General features: G+C 35.8%; 1 long non-coding RNA gene and 1 pseudogene across 10 annotated transcripts in view; both read right to left on the reverse strand.

Annotated features, from left to right (window-relative positions):
* The window catches only part of LOC143681463 (uncharacterized), a 114741-nt gene extending 101018 nt beyond the window's left edge, over window positions 1-13723 (reverse strand). For 8 of the 10 annotated variants that reach the window (XR_013174664.1, XR_013174663.1, XR_013174656.1 and 5 more), the window contains exons 1-2: window positions 13479-13723; window positions 11344-11417 (exon numbers count right to left, since the gene is read on the reverse strand). This is a non-coding gene — a long non-coding RNA (uncharacterized LOC143681463). Of the gene's footprint in view, window positions 1-11343; window positions 11418-13447 lie in introns of all 10 variants that reach the window. The other 2 variants (XR_013174665.1, XR_013174657.1) reach the window with 2 other exon arrangements.
* LOC143679599 (COMM domain-containing protein 3 pseudogene) lies at window positions 7880-10860 on the reverse strand (annotated as a pseudogene).
* Window positions 13724-22130: the final 8407 nt, after the last annotated feature.

Below are 22130 nucleotides of genomic sequence, written 5' to 3' on the forward strand. Positions count from 1 at the left end.
AACCACCGAGCAAGAGGAGTTTAGAAACTTATGCTTGGCAAAGTTCCTTCAGTTTCTAAAAGCTGAGACCTTAAGCCAGCAGTTGAAAATCAAACTGTTATAAGCATTTCTGTATTCTTCAAGTTTAAAAATGTAAAGCTGGATTAAAATATTTCTGTAGTTTCCTTGTCATTTTATCGCATTCTTTTCATACTAGACACTCGAGATATCTCAAGTAATGACTTCTTATTACCCCAAAAAACAAAAATCAACCCACTAACATTGCTTATTTCAGTATTATTTCAAATAAATTCCTCTTGGATATAAAAATGGAGTAAGAAATTCAAAATCCCCGTAGGAAGTTTTTATCTTCTGAGCATCTAGAGTGTCCAGCAAATCATCCCATGATAGCCTGTGAAATATACTAATCCCTGGCTTAGTGACGTTCATAAATAAAATCAATGAAGGTGAAAATATGTTACTCCAAGTTGATTCTAAGTTTTAAATAACCACTTTCAAAAATGCAATTCAAAAGTGTCCTGAACATAAAGAATATTTATGAGTGAAATGTCTCTTCACTCCCTTCAAACAGTGATTTAGTTTGGGTGGACAACACTGGATTTCAACATCATGGTTTTCATTTTTTAAGTTCAACATAAAGAATAATAAAACATGCTAAATATGCATTAATACTGTCAATCAGAAGTATGGTATTTAAATTTAAGACAGATTAAAACATAAAAAATACCTCATATATGTATATTGGAAAAGATTGAAAGGACGTGGAAAAAATAGAAATTCAGACTATGTCACAGCATAGTCCTTATATCTGATTAAATCTACATACACATAAACATCAGACAGAACAGGTTAGGATAGAGGAAAATTTACCTAATTTTGAAATTAATTGTACACGTTACAAAATCAATAATGGACTCTCCTTATTAGAAAGATTTTTTTTTTTAGGTGCATTGCCTGGGAATTGAACCCGGGTCTCCCACATGGAAGGTGAGCATTCTATCACTGAACTACCTGTGCACCCTAGAAAGATTTTAAGGATTCCTTTAAGAATCTTTAGAATCACATGGTTTGGCCAGTTTGCAGTAAGCCTGAATAGAAACTCCTACTCCAAATTCAGAGCTTCTCTTCCATGACAGCAGCCTATCAGCAGAGCTTCTCTAAGGTCAAATGAGGTCTCCATCCTTTGTGCTATTAGTAAATTTATATAGAGAGAATATATATGTACATATATATACAGAAATAAAACACCAAAACAAGAATTCAAAAGTAAAACTTCTTTTTTCTGAAATCCCTAACAGTATTAGCAAGTGATTTTACTAGAAGTGTTTTATGTCAAGTCTATAATTGACAGTTCAATTCTATAATTATCACAATGATTGCAGTAGAAAATAACCAACCTACTATTATATGATGGGGTTGGGGAGGAAATCGATGTTATATGAATACAAATCATTAAAATATCTTAGCTTCTCTTCTACTCCTGAATCATTTGTAAAGTGGTATTCACAATGAAGTCTAGCATTCTAGATGATGATGCATTTTGAGTGCAATATGTTTTATTCCTCAGTTGGATGAAATCAATACTGATGGTGTCAATCATTCTTCTTTGCCATTCCAATATAACTTTGAAAGGAATTATTTCTCCACATTGAAACAGACTGTACAAAATGAGAAGTGGCTTCCACTTCAGATATAAAAAGGAGAGTCATGCAAGGAACACCTAACACAGGACTAAAACAGTGTTAGGTCACAAAATTTAAGCCCCTAGGAAACTTTAGGCATTCAGCCATTATTTGAGAGAGAATTGGAATGTATATGTAATGTAAAAGATTTTACTTTAAATGGAAAGGGTATAATTTAGGAAAAATGGAAGTCACAAAGAAAAGACCCATAGAAATTGTTAGCAGAGAGAAGGGGATTGATATAGAGAAATTGGTTTGAAAACTGTCACTCTTGGCAGAGTTAAGCAATAACATTCCCTAGGGTTAAGGACCTCTCATTATCAATGTTATTTTTAGGCTTAAGAAATTAATTTTAATAATTGTCCCTAATTTTAAAAATTAAAAATATCTGTGTTGGATGATAAGACATTTTTAACCACTTTTTAAAATTGCAGAAGTGGCAGGTTTACAGAAAAAACATGCAGAAAATACAGAGTTCCCATATAGCTCTTCTGACACATACACAGTTTTCCCTATTATTAACACTTTGAATTAGCTTGGTGCATTTGTGACAGCTGATGAAACAATATTATATTTATGCTATTAACTATAACCCATAGCTTATATTGTTTCCCTTTTGGGCAATATTAGGTTCTTTTTTTAATTCTAGTCACTTACATATACACAAAAATTTCCCCCTTTTAACCACATTCAATTATATAATTCATTAATGTTAACTGCATTCATAATGGTGTGCTACCATACCACAATTCACTACCAAAAGATTTCCAACAACCCAACCAAAAACTTACAAATGTAAGTATTAACTCCCTATTCCCTATTCACGCCCTGGCCTGGGTAATCTGTACTCTAATTTCTGACTCTATATATTCTTTATTTTATTTATTTCGTATCAGTGAGAGCATACAGTATTTGTCCTTTTGTTTTAGCTTATTTCACTCTGCATGACATCATCAAGGGAAATCCATGTTGTCACAGATATTAGAACTTCACTTTTAATGGCTAAATAATATTCTATTGTATATTCATATACTGCACTTTGTCTATTCATCTGTTGATGGACACTTATTTGTGTTGCTGCAATCTTCTGGCAGTCATTAATAATATTGCTATGAACATCAATGTGCAAACATCTGTTTTAGTTCTTGCTTTCAATTCTTTTAGGTGTATACTTAAAATTGGGATTGCAAGATCATGTGGTAATTTTATACTTAATTTTCTAAGAAAACATCAAACTGTGTTCCACAGTGCACAATTTTACATTCGCACCAACAACAGAATCCTCTCCAACACTTGTTATCCATTTATTTTAATAGTAGCTGTGCTGGTTCAAAATTGTTATGTACCCCAGAAAAGGCTTCTTCTTCTAATCCTGTTTCAATATTGTAGCATGGGACCCTTTTGACTGGATTGTTTCCATGGAGATGTGATACACCTAATTGTGGGTCCATCTTTTAGATTACATAGAGATGGGACTCCACCCATTCAAGGCAGGTCTTGATTAGTTTACTAAAGTCCTTTAAAAGAGGAAACATTTTGGAGAAGCCTCAGATGTAGGGCCTTGGAGAACACTTGCTTCAGAGCCAACATAAGACCCAGACATTTGGAGATGCAGAAAATAAATGTCAATAGGGTAACTATTTGAAACCAGAAGCCAAAGGCCCCAGCAGACACCAGCCAAGTGTCTTCCCAGTTGATAGAGGTGTTCTGGACTTAATAAATTCCCTTTTTAAAAGCCATTCCATTTCTGATATATTCCATTCCATCAGCTTTGACAAACCAAAACAGTAGCCATTCTAGTGGGTGTGAAATGTTACCTCACTGGAGTTGTGATTTGCATCTTTCTAACAGCTAACAATATTGATCTTTTCATGTGCTTATTGGCCATTTGTATATCCATTCAAGACTTTTAGCCGTTTTTTAATTGTTTTTTTTATCTTTTTGTTGCTGAGTTATAGGATTTCCTTATATATTCTGGATCTTAATCCCTTATAAAACACATGATTTCCAAATATTTTCTCCCAATGCTTAGGTTGTATTGTACTCTCCTGATGATGTCACGGATGCAAAGTTTTCAAGTTTGATGAAATCTATTTATCTATTCTTTTATTTTATTGCTCATGATTTTATTGTAAAGTACAGAAAACTGCTGCCTAACATAAGGTCCTGAAGATTCTTCCTTATGTTTTCTGTTAGGATGTTACAGTTTTGATTCCTATGTTTAGGTCTTTGATTGACAATGAGTGTGGTTTTATACGTTTTGTGAGACATGGGTCTATCCTAATTCTTTTGTGTGTGAATATCCAGTTTTTTCAGCACCATTTGTTGAAGACTACTCTTTCCCCACAATTAAAAAATCAATAGGTCATAGATGTGAGGGTTTATTTCTAAATTCTCAATCCAATTCCACTCTTCTATATGCCTATCCTTGTGCCATTATCATAGTTTTGATTACTGTAACTCTGTAATGACTTTTAAAATCAGGAAGTGTGTCTCCTCGACTTCCTTCTTTTTCAAGACAGTTTTAGTTATTCAAGGCCACAGCCCCTTCCATTTAGATTTGATAATTGGCTTTCCCATTTCTGCAAAGAAGGTTGTTAGAATTTTAACTGGGATTGTGTTGAATCCATAAATTGCTTCGGATTGAATTAATATCTTAAAAATATTTAGCCTTCTAATCCATCAACTTGGAATGTCCTTCCACTTATTTAGGTCTACTTTAATCTCTTTTAGTAATGAATGTTAGTTTTCTGTGTACAAGTTCTTTATATCCTTGTTTAGATTTATTCTTAGATATTCAATTCTTTGTGCTGCTATCAGACATGGAATTTTTTTCTTGATTTCTTCTTCAGATTGTTCATACTCATGCATAGAAACACTTTTTGTTTGTTGTTCTTGGATCTGATCACTTTGCTGATTTTGTTTATTATCTCTGGATTTTTCAGGATCATGTCAACTGCAAATAGTGGAAGTTTTACTTCTACCTTTCCAATTTTGATAGCTTTTATTTATTTCTGTTGCCTAAGTTATTTGGCTAGATCTCCTAATACAATGTGGAATAACAGTGGTGACAGTGGACATGCTTGTCTTTTTCTTGCTCTTAAAGGAAAAGTATTCAGTCTTCTGCCATTAAGCATGATGCTAGCTGTGGGTTTTTCCTACATGTCTTTATCATGTTAAGGAAATTTTGTTCTCTTCCTAATTTTCTTAAGTGTTTTTTTTTTTTTAATCAAGAAGGGGTGCTAGATTTTGACAAATGCTTTTTCTGCATCAGTTGAGATGATCATGTGGTGTGTTTTCCTTTGAACTACATGATTTATTACATTATTTGAATTTCTTATGTTGGGACACTTGCATAATTGGAAAAGAACCCACTTGATCATGGTGTATAGTTCTCTTAATGTCCTGTTAGACTCAGTTTGCTAGTATTTTGTTGAATATTTTTGCATCTATATTCATAGGAATATTGGTCTATAATTTTTTTTGTGGGGTCTTTGTTTGGCTCTAATAATATAGCAATGTTGGTGTCTGTATTAGTTTGAGTTCTCTAGAGAAACAGAACAGCAAGAGCTATCAGCAAATACGAGATTTGTAAAAGTGTCTCACGCAAACTTGGGGATGTAAGAGTCCAAGATCTGTAGGGCAGGCTGTGAGCCAGCAGCTCCAAAGAAAGTCTTCAATGAATTCTCAGGAGAGACTGGCCAACTGGAGCAGAAAGAGATGATCTTTTCTGAATCCTCCTTAAAAGCATTCCGGTGATTAGATTAAGCAGTGCTCATTGCAGAAGACATTCCCCTTAGCTGATTGCAGATGTAATCACATGTGGATGCAGCCAGCATGATCATGATTTAAGTCCATGAAATACCCTCACAGTAACAGATAGGCCAGTGCTTACTTGACCAAACAACTGGGCATTATCACCCGGCCAAGTTGACACATCACAGTCTCATAGAATGGATTAGATAATGTAATGTTTCCTTCTCTTCGGTTTTTCTGGAAGTTTGAACAGGGTTGTTGTTGATTTGGGGAATGTTTTGTAAAATTCACCAGTGAAGCCAACTTGTTCTGGGCATTTATTTGAGGAGAGGTTTTTCATGACTGATTTAACCTCTTTGCTTGTTAGTAGTCTGTTGAGACCTTCTAATTCTTTTTTAGTCTGTTTAGGTGGTTTGTGTGTTTCTAGTAATTTGTCCATTTCATATAGGTTATCTAATTTATTGACATATAGTAGTTCATAATACCCTCTTAAAATCCTTTTACTTTCTGCATAATTGTTAGTAATATCCCCCACTCATTTATGATTTTTTATTTATATCCTCTTTCTTTTTTCTTTGTCAGTCTAGCTATAGGTTTATTGATTTTATTGATCACTTTAAACAGCTAAATTTTGATATCATTGGTTCTATTTTTTAAATTCTCTATTTCATTTATCTCCACTCTAATCTTTGCTATTTCATTGTTTTCTGCTTTCTGTTTACTTTGTTGTTCTTTTCTAGATTTCCAGTATTGAAGTAAGGTCTTTGAAATCTATATTCTTCTTCAATATATGCAGTTAGAGCCATAAATTGCCCTCTCAGGACTGCCTTGACAGCATCCCATAAGTTGCAATGTGCTTTATTTTCATTTACCATGATATTTCTTAATTTCCCTTATGATTTCTTCTTTAACCCATTGGTTGTTTAAAATAGGTTGCTTGATTTCTGCAGATTTGTGGATTTTCAATCTCTCCTTCTACTATTGATTTCTAGATTTATTGTGGTCAGAGAAGATACACTGTATGATTTAATTTTTTTTAATTTGTTGAGAATTGTTTTGTGATCTAGCATAGGTCTCTTCTGGATAACACCCGTGTGCACTAGAGAAAAATGTGCTTTCCTCTTCTGGCTGAAGCATTCTATATATGTCTGTGAGGCCTGCTTAGTTTGGAGTATCAATACAGTCATCTGTTTCTATATTGATTTTCTGCCTAGATGTTCTATCCATTAATGAAAATGGTGTTTTGAAGCCTCCTTCTATTAATGTAGAATGGTCTTTTCTCTCTTCAAAACCATTAATATTGGCTTTATATTTTGGGGGGCTCTGCCATTAGATGCATATATATACAATTGCTTTGTCTATTGTTGAGTTCATCCCTTTATCAGCAAATAGTGCTTTCTTTATCCCATGTAACACTTTTTTCTTAAATTCTATTTTACTTGATATTAGTACAGCTACCTTAGCTCTTTTTTTTAATTACTATTTGCATGGTGTATATATATTTCAACCTTGCACTTTAAACCTACTTATATCTTTTAATTTAAGGTTAGTCACTTATATACATACAGATGTGCCATGCTTTGTAAACATTCTGTCAACCTCTGCTTTTTCTCTGGAGAGTTTAAACACCAATAAGGCAGGACTTTCTTCTGATATTTTGTTATTTGCTCTCTATAAGTTTTACATCACTTTTTTTCCTCAATTCTTCAATTAATGCTTACTTTCATATTCATTTGATATTTTGTCTTGTATAATTTTGAGTCCCTTCTCACTTCCTTTTGTACATATTTTTCAGATAATTCCTTTGTGGTTACCATGGGGCTTAAATTTAACACTCCAAATCTCTAACAATCCTGTTTGATTTGACACCAGCTTAACTTCAATAGCATATGCAGACACTGTTCCTAGATCCCTCCATTGCCTCATCTTTTTGTTGTACTTGTTAAAAGTACATCCTTACGCACTGTATGTCAAAAACCATAGATTTATTATTATTTCTTAGGCACATTTTCATTTCAGAACCTGTAAGTAATGAAGTGGAGTTACATACAAAAAATGCAATACCATTGTAGTAGCATCTATAATTACCCTTATGGTTACCATTATTATGCCACTTAGATTACTATCCAGTGCCCTTACCATTGTTTATAGCAGTGCAGGTCTAGTGGTGACAAACTCATTTGGCTTTTGTCTTTCTGGGAATGTCTTAATCTCTCCCTCATTTTTGAAGACAGTCTTGCTGGATATAAAATCCTTGGTTGGCAATTGTTTACTTTCTGCACCTTAAATATTTTCACCTACTGTCTTCTTGCCTCCATGGTTTCTTATGAAATGTCATCTTAAATTCCCTTCCATATAAAAAGTTGGATTTTTTTTTTTTGTAGCTTTCAGAACTTTCTCTTTGTCCTTGGTATTGGACATTTTGACTAGGATATGTCTGGGAATGCTTTTCATCAAGTTTATCCTGTTTGGGGGTTGTCCGACTTCTTGAATGTGTACATTCATGTTTTTCATTAAATTTGAGAAGTTTTCTGCCCTTATTTCTTTGAATATTCCTTCTGCCACTTTCTCGCTTTCTTATCCTCTTGGAGTCTCATAATATGTATAGTGATATACTTCATGGTATCCTACAAGTCTCTTAGCCACTGTTTTAGTTTCTTTTGCTGCTCAAGCAAATACCATGCAATGGGTCAGCTTAAACAATGGAAATTTATTTGTTAATGGTTTAGGGGTGAAGAGAAAGCCCAAGGCATAATCAAGGCAATGCATTCTCTCTGAAGACTGTGGCATTCTGTGCCTGACTGCTGGAGAGCCTGCACATGTCCTGACCTTGTCTCATGTCAGGGCAAATGGCAGTATCTCTTGTTCTCTCCCTTTTCTTCCAGGTTCCATTGATTAGCTTCCAGCTGCTCCCTCTGTGGCTGTTTCTCACATGCTCTGAATTTCCTTCCATTTGTAATGGGCTCCAGTAATAGGATTAAGACCCATCCCAAATGGGCTGGAACATACCTTAAACTAACTTTACTGATAGGTCCTACTTACAATGGGTTCACACCCACAGGAATAGATTGTTTAAAAACATTTTTTTTTCCTGTGGTACAAGCAGCTCCTAACTACCATGGGCTCTAGTTCACTTTGTTCATTCTTTTTTCTTTCTGCCCCTCAGCCTGAATCATTTCAATTGTCTTGACTTCAAGCTTACTGATTTTTCCTTCTGTCAATTCCAATCTGGCTTTGAAACCCTCTAGGGTATTTTTCATTTCAATTATCATGGTCTTTAACTCCAGTATTTCTGTTGGTTCTGTTTAAATTTTCTATCTCTCTATTGAGATTCTTTTATTGCACACACATCATTTTCCTGATATATTTTAGTTCTTTCTCTGTGTTTTCTTTCATCTACTGGAGTAGACTGAGGATCATTTTTTTGAAGTCTTTGTCTGGTATGTCCACAATCTAGTCTTCTTGGTTCATTGAGATGATTTTTATCTTGTTCCTTTGTATGGCTTGTCATTTCCTATTTCTTTTTTGTCTTGTGATATTTTGTTGCACACCATTTATTTTAATAATTTAATGTGTTAACTCTAGAAGTTAGTCCCTGAGCTATTTGTTCCTTAAGTTTGTATTGACCTATGTATATGATAGATATTTCCTTCAACACCAGGATGTAAGAGAAAAAACAAACCAAAGCAGAAAGCACCTTTCACATCTTTGAAAATTGGCTCTGTTTTAGCTAGCTGGCTTCTCCTCCAGAGTTTAGATCTCTTATCAAATGAAATAAGGCAAGAGGAATATTTGAGGCAAAATGAAGTTCAGGGTCCTCTCTAACTTTTCTGGGACTTCCTTTTGTCTTGGGTTTGAGCTTGTTCATGGCCTTAGGAATTACCCTATTTGTAGGAATCTGAATGTTCCCTCTACTCTCTATTAAATAGACTTTCCTCCAGTCTTGGTAGCTCTCTTTTATGTATTGAAGCCAGTGATACTTTGCCCTTGTCTGCTTTGATGCAACTGTGTCTTACACTGCTTTAGTGTCAGCAACATGATTCGAAATGCAAGACAAGTTCTGTGATGGTGAGACCAAGACAATTTCCTGGTTCAGTCTTTCATGCTGCAGCCCAATGGATTGGCACCAATCGCATGGAGGTTAATTCTACTCCTTCCATATAATGGCCAGAGACCCAAGGGAGCACAGTCTGGCTGGCTCCAAAGCTTGCTAGGCAGGGTTGGGAGTGAGGCCAAAAGGGGCACCAGAGCTTCTCCTCCCATTTTTAAAGTGCTATTTACTTAAATCGGCACTCACCCTGATACTGCAACCACTTAATATTTTTCAGGAGTTTTGAGGAAGATAGCCCAGTCAGTTTTTGCTAGTTGTTCAAAGATTATCTTGGGGAAGACTACTGTGAAGAATCTTATGCCACCATCTTTATGAAGAGATATCCTGGGCCATAAGATTTTTTATCAAAATAATATACTGCTTTTCTTATGATAGCTGATTATATTTTCCAATGACAGTATTTTCTTACGTGGAAATAAAAGATTGTCTAATGATGTATCATTTTTATCATCTCTTTTTATGCATGAGAACATCTTATTTATTCAGATTGCAATACTGTCTACTTCCTTTGTAAGATCTGACAATGATCAAAATAGGATAAATGTACAGTTAATACTAAAGATAATTCAAATACTTACACAGAATTTCCCTCTTAACCCTTTCACAGGGCACAAGAATGAAGTGCCAAAATTGGAGTGGCATAAATACAAGAGGAAAATTTTTTCTAATGAAAATGAGGGCATGCAGCTCACAGAAATGAGGACTCTAGTTCCAGTAAAGGCATTTCTGGTCTTCTCCTAGTCCTGAACAGATCGTTCACATCCCGAAGTTGCTAATGAGTTATTCTTTCCAGACTTTTTGAAGCATCATTGTTTCCCCACCTGTAATTTTTCCATGTTGCAACTAAAACTAATCTCTGAGTGGAATCCAAATTTGTGTTCTCCACATTTAAGACTTTCAAATATGCAAGTCTGTACATCTTATGACATTGACTGGTCTTTATCTGATATTCCAAATGCCAAGAAACATTATGTGAGGGAGAGATTTGCCTATACTTCCAGTACGATTTCTAAGGACTTCTTATTATTTTGATACTACATGCAAAACAGTTCTATTTGCTCTGTCAAATTTAAAATCTTCTAGTTCAAGCTTTGAGTTGATTTGTCAGCTGTTTGCTTTCCTGCCCCCAGTACACAAGTGGCAGTTACTACATGACTGCATTAACACCACTGGGTCGGTAGGTTTTTAGTCTGGGAGATCTAACATGACCTTGTTGGCTTGCACATCCAAAAGGCTCTGAAAGGCTGCTCACAGGACAAACGTGAAGACACTGAGCCCAAAGGCCAATGGTGGCCAAAAACTGGGAGCCATATCTTTCTAGGGACTATTACTGAAATCTCATAAAAATTTTATATTGATATATTGCCCACTATCATTCATATTAAGATATCCTACAACATACATAGAGAGAGAACAACTCAGAAATTAGAATCCATATAGTGCTACCTGTGCTTTTGTGATGCCACTATGTCCCTCCAATGTCATTGTCCCTTCTCTATGATTGTACATATAGCTGAAATATTCTTCACACTATCCCTTGTTCACAGGCAGAGTCACAGCCAATCTTTAAGACTTTCTTCATCTATGAGCAAAATATAACCTCTTCAATACCATAGACAGGATCTTGACTCCCCTCAACCATATTTTGATAGTGACCTATATTCCTCTAGTGTTTCCATAATGTACTGAAATTTGCTATAGAAGAAACCATATAGAGACAATTGGAAAAACGGTTGTAAGCAGGGAGGCATATGTGAATTCGAATCCCAGATATACAGTTTACAGAATTACTACCTGTGTAACTTTAAGCAAATTGTTCAACTTCTCTGAGGCTCAATTCCTTCATCTTAAGGTAGAACAAAGTAAGCCTATTGTATAAAAAATATAAGAAAAGGAGAAATAATTTTAAGTTGCATATTGAACATAAATTTATATTTTATCCAGTAGTTGATAGGTAACCATTGAGTTATTTAAAGCAAGGATGCATTGTGATAAAAATGATCATTTCAGAAATATAGGCAACAACCTGTAAAACAGATTGAACATATTTTTATCCTATGTATTTAAATGGTAATTTTACTGGCTTCAGCCATGCATTCTTATATCTCCTATTGTACGTTTTAGAAAGAGAATGAAATTTTTAATTATTATTTTAGTGACTTTTTGTCTTGTTCTATTTTTTAAATATTGCCACATATAGGATTAGCCTCTTTCCTTAGTGTCCTTTTTATCCGTCACTACATGTAAGTAATTTTTGTGGATGTGAAAGATGAAGAGAATATATTTAAGGTTGAACATTCGTTGAAATACTGGTGAACCTAAAGTTAAGTAACTGAAGAAAATGAATAGAGAATTATAATAATTTTCTAGTTGTTATTCACAGAAGAAGAAAACTTGACAAGAGTAGAAAGGTCCCTTGGTAGATTAGTATGGCATTAAACAACATTTAATTCACATTTCTGCATTAGGAGATAAGAGTTATTAACTTTCATGCTTTTTGATACACTTAATACTTTGTAGAAATATTCTTGAGCCTCAAAGGCTATTTACCTTTCTCTGCAATGTACACATGTGTCAGTCTTTAAAGACTTGGAAAACTTGAACAACAAATCCTCTAAAACAAACACATGGTATTCTTAAGTTTATCAGTTGCTAACGTATTTAATCTCTCTCATTACCATTATTACTACAATAAAAGCAAAATGTCAGCTCAGAGTTGGCCTTTCAGTAGTTTTTAAAAATAGAAAAGGAAAGCTGGTGATTCTTATACATAAAATGCCAATTTGATTAAATATACTAAGCATGAAATATTGGATGACTATTAGTTGCAGTAGAATAACATCTTTGCCCAATTAACACTATTTTAATCAATAATCAACTACATTTTAACCTTTAGGAGGTCTTATATTGATGTACACTTCAAAGAATCTCATTATATAGTTTTATTCGGAAGATTTGGAATTAACATTAAGAAAATATGTCCTTACCTAGCTATAATGTGACCATAACGATAATTAAAATAATTACTTTATTATAATTTCTTACAAGCTATGAAGTTACTCCACCAAGGATGTAGAAATCAAAGAAACAGATTACTTTCTGGAAGTCAATACAAAGGGGAAGATGGATCTAGGATGCATTTACACAATCCTACGGTTTTGACTAAGAAAACAGTGTGTCAATTAAAAGGAGTGCTGGTCAGTTAGCAGAGCTGAGAGGAATAGTCACCAAGCAAATGTTGTGATTTCCCATGTATTTTAGTTTCCTAGGCTGCTCAAAGCAGATACCACAAAATAAACATATAATTCTATAGAACAAAACAAAAGAGTAAAGATAATTTGGAAATAATTATATAATAATAATCTCATTTTAATTTCTTTTCTGAAAATATCAATGTTGTAGTTTCCTTATTATATTTGTGTTCTGGGTATAATTAACATATTCCATAGTATAAATTGTATTATTTTTTGGCTTCTTATTTGCCAATTATATGCTAAAATACAGGGATGCAAAATAAAATATTAAATTTACTAAATAGTTTATTAACTTTGAATGTTTTTGTCCCAGAAACTGTTTTTAATAACATAAAGCCAAACAAATATAAATTCATTCAATCCATCTGTCCTTTTATATAAATATGTTTATGCATATATGCAGAATTGCAAAGTTCAATATACAAAATCAACTGGAGGAGAAGGACTGGAAAAATGATCACTTGGAGAACTGTCAGAAGATGGTAGAACAGGAAGATACAGGAATCAGTTCTTCCATTGAAACAATTATTGAAGAGGCAAGAACTGTATGAATTAACTTATTTGGAAACTCTTTAGTCTAGTGGGACACTGTGCAGCATCCAAGGCAGAGCTGGAGGAAAAGGCTAGTAAATTGCAGTAAATACCTGTGAATTTAATCCATGCTGAAGTGCCTACCTTGCCCCTTTCCCCAGCCTTTGTGACTGGCAGCAGTAGGGACTTGAGCCTGCACTGCTAGTGCAGCTTGCTGGTGCCAGGAGAAATGCGAAGATTTGATCTTCCGCTCTCCAAAGATGTGTCCTCTGATCACCGATCACAACTTTGATCAGCTACTAGGATCTCTCGGGGCTGGCTCTTAGGGCAACCATTGTTCTGACCAACCTCAGGCAGAAGCAGCAGAGGACGCTTCATGACATCACAGTTGAAACTAAGGGAAAAAGTTAAAGGGCTGCAGGAACTGTGCAAGGGCCAAATCAAGAAAACACAGCTCAGGAGCCACGGAATAACTCCTAATGCCCTTGCTGGTCCCTCTGCCAACCATCCCCAGTGTGGTGCAGTGTGTGCAGAACCAGACTGCACCCCATCGTGCTCTTGCTGGCTAATTTCCAGAGGGGGAAGAATAAGGCCTATGTGCAAACTGGGGTACTGCTATGTCAGGGCCAATCCAGGCAGCAGCTGAACGCGGCATGTGCCAAGGGAGGGGGTTGTGGACCTGAGCGCCATCTTCTCTGGAGAACTGGTAGCTTCCCTTGGCCTCCGTTGAGCTGGTGGAGTGAGCCACACACAGTGATCTGGAATGCTGCTCCAGCCCGCTGCACCAAGGGGAGCTGCGCGCTCAGGTGAGCCCGGCAGAGGGAGGGGCCTGGAGCCGGCAATAAAGACCCTGTTTCATGCTGTCCCCAGAAGAATCCAGATGGTCTTCTCCAGCCCACTTGTCAGCTCTTTCTCAAAACCAACAGCACCATGAGGTGAATGGGGCCTTGAATGTCACATCAGCTCTGCCATGCACCTGTTTTCTCTTGTCACTGGGGACTGAGAACTGGACACTTAGTTTTTCTATGCCAGATAGTGAAAATTTGTAGCAGTTTTTGTATTATCGCATAGCTTTCAAAGAGACCAAATGAGTGAGTGAGGAGGCAATGTAGCCACTGGCTGAGGAGAGAGGCACCTGAGTGTTAATGGAAAAGGACTTCCACTTAACTGCTGAAAATATTAAAGCACACACAAAAAATGAACCTGGCATTGGGTGAGTTTGATACCAAAACAAGTTGAATTTATTTCTACACTAGAGAGTTTTTGGTTTTAGTTTTCCAATATTTGTAACTAGAGAGGACACCTACATGGTTTCCTAAAGCTACTTTGATATATTGTATATATATAAAGTGGGATCCGATTCAGAGTGGTCATTGTGGACTGGGACAAGCACTTCACATACAACCGTGACGGGGGCACAGTGTTCACACTCTGCCACTTTGGTATCGGTGGCGAGCTCGCTCCTTCAGACTCATTTGTCTGTCCAAACGTGAAAGTACAGTCATGCCACATTGAGAGAATGGTTTCACTCTTTTCCCTGACCTGCCACCAAGCTCCCCACGCCACCCCACCCCCATCTCTTTACCTTGAAAAACTGAAACTGCAGTTCTCATCAACACAGGGCACCTCCACCTTTCAGCTAGGAACTTCTCTGGCTGTCGGGTGGAGCCCACTCAAGGGCACCAGACTCACCTGCAGCAGTTGACAAGGCAGAGCCAGGGTCCGGAGTATTGGGGCTTCACCCAGGGGTCCGGAGCTGGCTGTACCCAAACCCACCCCCACTGCCAAAGCAGGACGGTTCAGTCACTTTGTCCATAATTAACTTCTCCAGCAGGACCAACGTCACCCAGTCCAGCCTGAGAAGCGGCCGGCCCCCTGTCTGTCCTCTGCTCCTGTGCATCCCCAAACACCAACAGCACCCCATCCTATGAGCTGGGACTTGGGACAGGAGCTTTTATTCAGCTGTGAGACCCGCTGCTTGGGGAGCTCCCATGGGTCTCCAGTCAAAAGTCTGTTCTCTTTCTGTAGACGCTAACCACATCCACACAACCAATAATAACATCCCCCCGCCCCAAGTGAGAATCTAGACACATGTGGGCTGACATGAATTCATCAATGCTAAAAGTTCATTTTGTTCTTGCAGTGAAATCCCCTGAAACCTGCTGCTGTGCTAGCAGTAGAGGCCATGCTCTGTCACCTAAACAGAGTGCACTGAGCTCTCCATAGTTCTGCACTCAGCATCCTTTGGAGGGAGGAAGGAGGAGAGGTCTTGCTGAAAGCAGCTTCTAAGACACGATGGCTCGTTCAGCCGGCATCTAGGCGGGTGGTTCCACCTGCCTCCTAGAAGAAGACGAGGCTGAGGGAAAGGTGGAGAAATTTTCCTGTGCTTTCTCTCTCTTGAGGTCAGCCGCACTGGGTGACTACCTATTTCCCACCAGATCCTATGGCTGGAGTCATGATCTGTAAAGGAGAATCTTGGATGTGGAAGAGTAAGGAATTGGGGGAAATGAGAAGCAAGTAACTGGCAGGCAGCATGCAATGACCAGGAAGTCTCGAAGCCCAGTGTGCCAACCAGGGACAGGGCGCAAGAGCCTCTTACCCTGCCTTGCATAGGCACCTCTAGGTGTCCCAAGGTGGCCCCAATGGTGCTAGAAAAGTCTGCTAAATAAATTTGCTATATTGAGAGAGAGAGAGAGAGAGAGAGAGAGAGAGAGAGAGAGAGAGAGAGAGAGAGATGAAGAGGAGATTCAAAATGGTACAAAACAAAACAAAATCAAATAAATGTGAAAGTAGACAGTATCTTGAAAAATTGAAGCTGAAAAGTTATAAGACTTACAAAAACACAATACAAAATGGCAGAAGCAAGTCTTGCATTATCAGTAGTTATTACAACATAAACAGATTAAACTCTCCAATCAAAAGGCAGAAATTGCCAGAATGGGAAAGAAGCATAACCCAACAATATGCTCTTTACAAAGACTTGCCTTAAATTCAAAGACACAAGTAAGTTGAAAGTGAAAGAATAAGAAACAATGGACCACGCAAATAATAATTAAAAGAGGGTGGCTATACTGACATCAGATAAAACACTTTAAGTCAAAACTGTTATGATGGACAAAGAGGTAACTATAAACTAATAAAGGGGTCATTTCAACGAGAAGTTATGGCAATTATAAAAATATATACATTTAATGGCAGAGCCCTAAAATATATGAAGCAAATGTTGACAGATTTGAAGGGAGAAATAGATAGTTCTATTTTAATAGTAGGAGATTTCAATACACCATTGTCAATAGTGGATGGAACATTTAGACAGAAAATCAATAAGGAAATAGAAAACTTGAATGATTCTTTAAACCAATTATACCTAACAGATGTGCATAGAACGCATCACCCAACAGCTGCAGAATACACATCTTATCTCGTGCATATGGATCATTCTCCAGGAGAAATCAAATGTTAGGTCACAAAACAAGTCTCAGTAAATCAAAAAATATTGATATCATGCAATGTATCTTCTCCCACAATAATGGAATGAAACTAGAAATCAACAATAGAGGGAGAAATGAAAAATTCACAAATTTGTGAAAATTAAAGAATGCACACTTTAAAAACCAATGGGTCAAATGAGATATTACAAGGGAAATTAGGAAATAGTTTGAGGCAAATAAAAGTGAAAACACAACATGCTACAATTTATGGAACACAGCAAAGTCAGTGCTGAGAGTCACTTTATAGTTGTAAATGCTTACATTAAAAAAGAAGAAAATCTCAGCGACCTTACATCACAATTGAAGAACCTAAAGAAAGAAAAGCAAACTAAACAAAGCTAGCAGAGAGAAGGAAATAACAAATTATAGTAGAAACAAATGAAATAGAATATTTAAAAAACAATATAGAGAAATCTATGAAATAAGTCAAAAATGAAAGAGGGACATTATTTCCAAACTTATAAAAATAAAAATGTTTATAAGAAGATACTATGAACAACTGTATGCCAACAAATTAGATAACCTAGATGAAATGGACAGATTCCTAGAACCACACAAACTGTCTACACTTACTAGAGAAGAATTAGAAGATCTTAACAGGCAAATAATTATTAAAGAAATTGAGTGAGTAATCAAAATCTGCCCAACAACTAAAAAGCACAGGACCAGATCGCTTCACAGATTAATTTTACCAAACACTCTATCAAGAATTAATACAAATCATGCTCAATAAAGAGTTGAGTCATGCTTAAACTCTTCCAATAAATTGAAGAAGGAGCACTTCTGAACTCATTCTATGAGGCCAACATCACTCTAATACAAAGCCTGATAAAAAATACCACAACGAAAAAATTATAGACCAATATCCCTTATGAATATAGATGCAAAAATACTCAATAAAATCTAGCAAACTGGATCCAACAGCACATTAAAATAAGCGTATACGATGATCAAATGGACTTATCCCTGGAATGCAACGTTGGCTCAACATTAGGAAATCAACGAATATAACACATCACATTAACAGAACTGTTTTGGTTTGCTAAAGCTGCCAAAATGCAATATATCAGAAATGGGTTGACTTTTACAAAGGGGATTTCTTAGATTAAAGATTTACAGTTCTAAGGCCCTGAAAATGTCCAAATTAAGGCAACAAGAGGAAGGTACTTTCTCTCAGGAAAGTTTCCTGGCATCTGTTTCTCTGTCACATGGGAAGGCACATAGTGCTGTCTGCTTGTCCTGCTCTCCAAAATGTCTCTGGGTGTTTTTCACTTAGTTTCTCTGAGTTCTCTACAAAATATTTCTGCCTTTTATCTTTTCATAAAGGACTCCAGCAAGGGATTAAGACCTACCTTGAATGGGCTGGGTCGCATCTCTATGGAAACAACCTAAGTGAAAGGTCCCACCCACAATAGTTCTGCACCCACATGAATGGATTAAAAGAACATGTTTTTTCTGGCTACATAACTGATTCAAACCAGCACAAGAACAAAAGGGAAAGAAAGAGCATGTGATCACCTCAATTGACGCAGAAAAGGCATTTGCCAAAGTCCAGCACCTCATCTTGATAAAAACACTTAGACAACTAAGAATAGAAAGAAATTTCCTCATATAATAAGGAAATATAGGAAAAACCCACTGCTAACATCACTCACTCTAAGATTAGGAACAAGACAAAGATGCTCACTGTCACCACCATTACCCAGCATTGTATTAGTAGTTCTAGCCTGAGCAATAAGGCAAGAGAAAGAAATAAAAAGCATCCAAATTTAAAAGGAAGAAGTGAAACTTACCCTATTTGTCAATGACATAATCCTATATACAGAAAATCCTGGAAAATTCACAACTACTTAGAGTTAATTAAAAAACTCAACCAAGTGGCAGGGTATAGGACAGGAAAGTAAAAATCATTAGTGTTTCTGATTAACATGTTGAACATGAGTTTAAACAATCTGAAGAAAAAAATCAAGAAAAAAGTCCATTTACAACAGCAACTAATAGAATAAAATGTCTAGGAATAAAACTAATCAAGGATGTAAAGGACTTATATATGGAAAATCACAAAACATTGTTAAAAGAAATCAAAGAAGACCTATATAACTGGAAGGACATTCCATGTTCATGGATCAGAAGACTAAATATTACTAAGATTGTACCAAAATCTATTTAAAAATTCAATGCAATCCCAATTAATATTCCAAAAGCCTTTTAGGCAGAACTGGAAAAGCCAATCATCAAATTTATATGGAAGAGTCAGGGACCCCAAATAGCTAAAGCCCTCTTGAAAAATAAAAATGAAGACTCACCTCCCAATCTTAAAACTTATTATAAAACCACAGCAATAACAACAGCATGATGCTGGCACAAGGACAGACTATAGATCAACAGAATTGAAATGAGAATTCAGAAACAAACCCTCACATCTATGGCCAACTGTTTTTGTTTTTTTCATTTTTTAAAAAAAATGTGTCTTTTGTTAGGGAAGTTGTAGGTTTATATAAATATCATGCATAAATATATAAAATACAGAACTCTTATATGCCACCCTATTTATTAACACCTTGCATTAGGTAGTACATTGGTTATAATTCATGAAAGAACATTTTATAGCTATATTAACCATAGCTCCTCTTTTAAAGTAGGATTAATGGCATTATACAGTCCTATGTTTTTCTTTTAATTTTTATTCTAATAACATAGATATGACCTAAAATATACCCCCCCCCTTTTTTTTAACATAGGCAGACACCAGGAATTGAACCCAGGTCTCTGGGATAGCAGGCAAGAACTTTGCCATTGAGCCACCATTGCCCACCCAAAATTTCCCCTTTTGACATTCACATATAAAATTCGGTCCTGTTAATTACATTCACAACATTGTGCTACCACACTGCAGGTTGGTTTTTTGTTAAGGGTGCCAAAGACTATTGGGAAATAGTCTCTTCAACAAATGGTGCTTCTAAAACTAGATATCCATATGCAGAAGAATGAATGTGAACCCTACCTCATACCATAAACAAAAATTAACTCAACATGGTTCAAAGACCTAAAAGAACTAAAGCTATAAAATTGATAGTAGAAAACATAGGGAGTAAGCTTCAGGACCTTGTATTAAGCAATTGTTTCTTGGATGTTATACTCAAATCATGAGCAACAAAAGAAAATATGAATAAATGGGACTGCATCAAAATTAAAAACTTTTGTGCATCAGAGGACTTTAACATGAAAGTGGAAGACAAACTGCAGAATGGGGGAAATAGATGGAAACTACATAACCAATAAGCGCTTACTATCCAGAATATATGAAGAAATCCTACAACTCAACAATAAAAGACAAACAACCCAATTTAAAAAATGGTCAAAAGACATAGATAGACTTTTCTCCAAAGGAGATATACAAACGGCCAAAAAGCACATGAAAATATACTCAACCTCATTAGACATTTGCAAATCAAAGCCATAATGAGATGCTATTTCTCACCCATTAAACCCCCTCCCATTACAAATGCAACAACAGCAACAAAAATGGAAAGTTACAAGTGTTGGAAAAGATGTGGGGAAATAGGAACACTAATTCATTATTGGTGAGAATGCTAAATGGTACCACCACTGTGGAAGACTGTTTGGTGGTTCCTCAGAAAATCAAGTATAGAGTTGCCATATGACCCAGTAACTCCATTTCTAGGTATATACCCCAAAGAATTGAAAGCAGGGACTTTAATATATGCACACCAATGTTCCTAGTGGCATTATTCACAGTTGCCAAAAGATGGAAACAACCCAAGAGTCCGTCAACAGATCAATGGATAAACAAAATATTGTACATCCATACAATGGATTATTATTCAGCCATAGAAAGAAATAAAGTTCTGTTACATGTAACAGCATGAATGAATCTTGAGTGAAATAGGCCAGACACAAAAGGATAAATATTAATATCTCACTGGTATGAAATAATTAGAATAAGCAGATTCATAGTGTCACAAACTAGAACATAGGATATTATGTGTTGGGGTACAGGTAGATAATAGGGAGCGAATGCTTAAATTATACAGTATTTCTATTTGTGGTGACAGAAAATTTTGGAACTGGATGGTGGTGATGGTTGCACAATATTAACAACACTGAATATATATTTGAATGTGGTTAAAGGGGTAAATTTTAGTTTGCATATATGTTACTAAAATAAAAATTTTTAGAAACCTAAAAAACTATAGGACTGTCAACACAGTGAACTGTAATGTAAACCATGCATTAAAGATGATAGTAAAAATTTTAATAGTATTCTTTTATCAATTATAATACGTTTACCACACTAATGCAAAGGGTTAATGGGGGGATGGTATATAGGAACTCTGTATTTTCTCCATGATTTTTCTGTAAATCTACAACTTCACTAAAAAAAAAAAAAAGAAAATGAAGGCACCTGTACCTGTCATCTTTACTATTCTACAATGTCAGTGACATTGTGGGTATATTGAAATGTCAGAAATTTTTATAAAATTACATAACATTTTAAAAATGTGTTATAGAAACACTGTAAAGTTAACCATATTTGTTGAGGTTTGCCAGAATATAAAGGATTAATATAAGTTGTATACAATTAACATGCATTCTCAAAAAAAAAAATAGCCTGAAACTTATAGTAGGAAATTGAAGAGAAATTATGCTAAAGATCCACACATAATGTTAATGTTTTACATCTCATGTTATTTTTGATACTGAGTGTATTTGATCTAAATGCACACATACCTTTGATAGGACCCCTCTGAAGTTGAGTAATCTTTTGAACTTTTTTCTGTACTCCATGTTTCCAAAATTATAAAAGAGCAAACTGCCACTGAATTCAGTAGTGAGGTGATGTAAAAGTAACTGGAAAATCAACTATGAAAAGTAAAGTTTTGCTCAGTTTCAAGGTATCTAATTTGGTAATTAGCTAAACTGTGTTTATTCAAAGTATTATACTTTTCTGTCTTTGACCAAGTTCTTTCCAACCACTACTAGCAAGGAACTAAGAGTCCATTTAAAAAGGCAACATGATATAATAGTAACATATTTGGCAAGGAACTTTGGTCTAAAAGAAATATGTGTGGGTCTAAGTCCCAGTGCAGATGCTCATTATCTATGTGAGCTGGAAGTTACTTAAATTTTCTGAGCTTCAGAGAAAAGAGAAATAAAAATCTGTACTGCCTATAGGTCCTGCCATTAGGAAGGTGTTAGGCTGGGAGTGGGAGGCATCATTCACATTAGAAGGAAAATAAATTTCAAAACTTCTCCTCTCAACTAACTGTGCTGAAAGGGATGG

The sequence above is a fragment of the Tamandua tetradactyla genome, chromosome 4 (genome assembly GCF_023851605.1).
Source record: "Tamandua tetradactyla isolate mTamTet1 chromosome 4, mTamTet1.pri, whole genome shotgun sequence".
In the NCBI taxonomy this organism is placed as follows: Eukaryota; Metazoa; Chordata; class Mammalia; order Pilosa; family Myrmecophagidae; genus Tamandua; species Tamandua tetradactyla.